The sequence below is a fragment of the Pseudophryne corroboree genome, unplaced genomic scaffold (assembly GCF_028390025.1).
Source record: "Pseudophryne corroboree isolate aPseCor3 unplaced genomic scaffold, aPseCor3.hap2 scaffold_663, whole genome shotgun sequence".
Lineage (NCBI taxonomy): Eukaryota > Metazoa > Chordata > Amphibia > Anura > Myobatrachidae > Pseudophryne > Pseudophryne corroboree.
This window is the reverse complement of record NW_026970250.1, coordinates 337,146-342,029: the sequence shown is the minus strand read 5'-3', so window position 1 is coordinate 342,029 and position 4,884 is coordinate 337,146.

Sequence of the window (4,884 nt, the reverse complement as noted above, 5' to 3'; positions counted from 1 at the left end):
CTCCTGTTAGTGCTTCATCTACACGTTATAGCCCTGCATTTCCCAATGCCTAGCTCTTTGCAAAAGAGAGAATTTGGCAAGGAAAAGCTGCATTGTACTTTTGCATTTTTCTCCCAAACGAAAGACACTAGAATGAAAATTTTAAAGCCTCCTTTTAGTGCTTCATCTACACGTAATAGTCCTGAATTTTCCAATGCCTATCTCTTTGCAAAAGAGAGATATCGGCAAGGAAAAGCTGTATTGTACCTTTGCATTTTTCTCCCAAACGAAAAACACTAGAATGAAAATTTTAAAGCCTCCTGTTAGTGCTTCATCTACACGTTATAGCCCTGAATTTTCCAATGCCTATCTCTTTGCAAAAGAGAGATATCGGCAAGGAAAAGCTGTATTGTACCTTTGCATTTTTCTCCCAAACGAAAGACACTAGAATGAAAATTGTAAAGCCTCCTGTTAGTGTTTCATCGACACGTTATAGCCCTGAATTTTCCAATGCCTATCTCTTTGCAAAAGAGAGATATCGGCAAGGAAAAACTGTATTGTACCTTTGCATTTTTCTCCCAAACGAAAGACACTAGAATGAAAATTTTAAAGCCTCCTGTTAGTGCTTCATCTACACGTTATAGCCCTGAATTTTCCAATGCCTATCTCTTTGCAAAAGAGAGATATCGGCAAGGAAAAGCTGTATTGTACCTTTGCATTTTTCTCCCAAACGAAAGACACTAGAATGAAAATTGTAAAGCCTCCTGTTAGTGTTTCATCGACACGTTATAGCCCTGAATTTTCCAATGCCTATCTCTTTGCAAAAGAGAGATATCGGCAAGGAAAAACTGTATTGTACCTTTGCATTTTTCTCCCAAACGAAAGACACTAGAATGAAAATTTTAAAGCCTCCTGTTAGTGCTTCATCTACACGTTATAGCCCTGAATTTTCCAATGCCTAGCTCTTTGCAAAAGAGAGATATTGGCAAGGAAAGGCTGTATTGTACCTTTGCATTTTTCTCCCAAACGAAGGACACTAGATTGAAAATTTTAAAGCCTCCTATTAGTGCTTCATCTACACGTTATAGCCCTGAATTTTCCAATGCCTATCTCTTTGCAAAAGAGAGATATCGGCAAGGAAAAGCTGTATTGTACCTTTGCATTTTTCTCCCAAACGAAGGACACGAATGAAAATTTTAAAGCCTCCTGTTAGTGCTTCATCTACACGGTATAGCCCTCAATTTTCCAATGCCTATCTCTTTGCAAAAGAGAGATATCGGCAAGGAAAAGCTGTATTGTACCTTTGCATTTTTCTCCCAAACGAAAGACACTAGAATGAAAATTTTAAAGCCTCCTGTTAGTGCTTCATCTACACGTTATAGCCCTGAATTTTCCAATGCCTATCTCTGTGCAAAAGAGAGATATCGGCAAGGAAATGCTGTATTGTACCTTTGCATTTTTCTCCCAAACGAAAGACACTAGAATGAAAATTTTAAAGCCTCCTGTTAGTGCTTCATCTACACGTTATAGCCCTGCATTTTCCAATGCCTATCTCTTTGCAAAAGAGAGATATCGGCAAGGAAAAGCTGCATTGTACCTTTGCATTTTTCTCCCAAACGAAAGACACTAGAATGAAAATTGTAAAGCCTCCTGTTAGTGCTTCATCTACACGTTATAGCCCTGCATTTTCCAATGCCTAGCTCTTTGCAAAAGAGAGATATTGGCAAGGAAAAGCTGTATTGTACCTTTGCATTTTTCTCCCAAACGAAGGACACTAGAATGAAAATTTTAAAGCCTCCTGTTAGTGCTTCATCTACACGTTATAGCCCTGAATTTTCCAATGCCTATCTCTTTGCAAAAGAGAGATATCGGCAAGGAAAAGCTGTATTGTACCTTTGCATTTTTCTCCCAAACGAAAGACACTAGAATGAAAATTTTAAAGCCTCCTGTTAGTGCTTCATCTACACGTTATAGCCCTGAATTTTCCAATGCCTATCTCTGTGCAAAAGAGAGAAATCTGCAAGGAAATGCTGTATTGTACCTTTGCATTTTTCTCCCAAACGAAAGACACTAGAATGAAAATTTGAAAGCCTCCTGTTAGTGCTTCATCTACACGTTATAGCCCTGCATTTTCCAATGCCTATCTCTTTGCAAAAGAGAGATATCGGCAAGGAAAAGCTGCATTGTACCTTTGCATTTTTCTCCCAAACGAAAGACACTAGAATGAAAATTGTAAAGCCTCCTGTTAGTGCTTCATCTACACGTTATAGCCCTGCATTTTCCAATGCCTAGCTCTTTGCAAAAGAGAGATATTGGCAAGGAAAAGCTGTATTGTACCTTTGCATTTTTCTCCCAAACGAAGGACACTAGATTGAAAATTTTAAATCCTCCTGTTAGTGCTTCATCTACACGTTATAGCCATGAATTTTCCAATGCCTATCTCTGTGCAAAAGAGAGAAATCTGCAAGGAAATGCTGTATTGTACCTTTGCATTTTTCTCCCAAACGAAAGACACTAGAATGAAAATTTGAAAGCCTCCTGTTAGTGCTTCATCTACACGTTATAGCCCTGCATTTTCCAATGCCTATCTCTTTGCAAAAGAGAGATATCGGCAAGGAAAAGCTGCATTGTACCTTTGCATTTTTCTCCCAAACGAAAGACACTAGAATGAAAATTGTAAAGCTTCCTGTTAGTGCTTCATCTACACGTTATAGCCCTGAATTTTCCAATGCCTATCTCTTTGCAAAAGAGAGATATCGGCAAGGAAAAGCTGTATTGTACCTTTGCATTTTTCTCCCAAACGAAAGACACTAGAATGAAAATTTTAAAGCCTCCTGTTAGTGCTTCATCTACACGTTATAGCCCTGAATTTTCCAATGCCTATCTCTGTGCAAAAGAGAGATATCGGCAAGGAAATGCTGTATTGTACCTTTGCATTTTTCTCCCAAACGAAAGACACTAGAATGAAAATTTTAAAGCCTCCCGTTAGTGCTTCATCTACACGTTATAGCCCTGCATTTTCCAATGCCTAGCTCTTTGCAAAAGAGAGATATTGGCAAGGAAAAGCTGTATTGTACCTTTGCATTTTTCTCCCAAACGAAGGACACTAGATTGAAAATTTTAAAGCCTCCTGTTAGTGCTTCATCTACACGTTATAGCCCTGAATTTTCCAATGCCTATCTCTGTGCAAAAGAGAGATATCGGCAAGGAAATGCTGTATTGTACCTTTGCATTTTCTCCCAAACGAAAGACACTAGAATGAAAATTTTAAAGCCTCCTGTTAGTGCTTCATCTACACGTTATAGCCCTGCATTTTCCAATGCCTATCTCTTTGCAAAAGAGAGATATCGGCAAGGAAAAGCTGCATTGTACCTTTGCATTTTTCTCCCAAACGAAAGACACTAGAATGAAAATTGTAAAGCCTCCTGTTAGTGCTTCATCTACACGTTATAGCCCTGCATTTTCCAATGCCTAGCTCTTTGCAAAAGAGAGAATTTGGCAAGGAAAAGCTGCATTGTACTTTTGCATTTTTCTCCCAAACGAAAGACACTAGAATGAAAATTTTAAAGCCTCCTTTTAGTGCTTCATCTACACGTAATAGTCCTGAATTTTCCAATGCCTATCTCTTTGCAAAAGAGAGATATCGGCAAGGAAAAGCTGTATTGTACCTTTGCATTTTTCTCCCAAACGAAAGACACTAGAATGAAAATTGTAAAGCCTCCTGTTAGTGCTTCATCTACACGTTATAGCCCTGAATTTTCCAATGCCTATCTCTTTGCAAAAGAGAGATATCGGCAAGGAAAAACTGTATTGTACCTTTGCATTTTTCTCCCAAACGAAAGACACTAGAATGAAAATTTTAAAGCCTCCTGTTAGTGCTTCATCTACACGTTATAGCCCTGAATTTTCCAATGCCTAGCTCTTTGCAAAAGAGAGATATTGGCAAGGAAAAGCTGTATTGTACCTTTGCATTTTTCTCCCAAACGAAGGACACTAGATTGAAAATTTTAAAGCCTCCTATTAGTGCTTCATCTACACGTTATAGCCCTGAATTTTCCAATGCCTATCTCTTTGCAAAAGAGAGATATCGGCAAGGAAAAGCTGTATTGTACCTTTGCATTTTTCTCCCAAACGAAGGACACGAATGAAAATTTTAAAGCCTTCTGTTAGTGCTTCATCTACACGGTATAGCCCTCAATTTTCCAATGCCTATCTCTTTGCAAAAGAGAGATATCGGCAAGGAAAAGCTGTATTGTACCTTTGCATTTTTCTCCCAAACGAAAGACACTAGAATGAAAATTTTAAAGCCTCCTGTTAGTGCTTCATCTACACGTAATAGTCCTGAATTTTCCAATGCCTATCTCTTTGCAAAAGAGAGATATCGGCAAGGAAATGCTGTATTGTACCTTTGCATTTTTCTCCCAAACGAAAGACACTAGAATGAAAATTTTAAAGCCTCCTGTTAGTGCTTCATCTACACGTTATAGCCCTGCATTTTCCAATGCCTATCTCTTTGCAAAAGAGAGATATCGGCAAGGAAAAGCTGTATTGTACCTTTGCATTTTTCTCCCAAACGAAAGACACTAGAATGAAAATTGTAAAGCCTCCTGTTAGTGCTTCATCTACACGTTATAGCCCTGAATTTTCCAATGCCTATCTCTTTGCAAAAGAGAGATATCGGCAAGGAAAAACTGTATTGTACCTTTGCATTTTTCTCCCAAACGAAAGACACTAGAATGAAAATTTTAAAGCCTCCTGTTAGTGCTTCATCTACACGTTATAGCCCTGAATTTTCCAATGCCTAGCTCTTTGCAAAAGAGAGATATTGGCAAGGAAAAGCTGTATTGTACCTTTGCATTTTTCTCCCAAACGAAGGACACTAGATTGAAAATTTTAAAGCCTCCT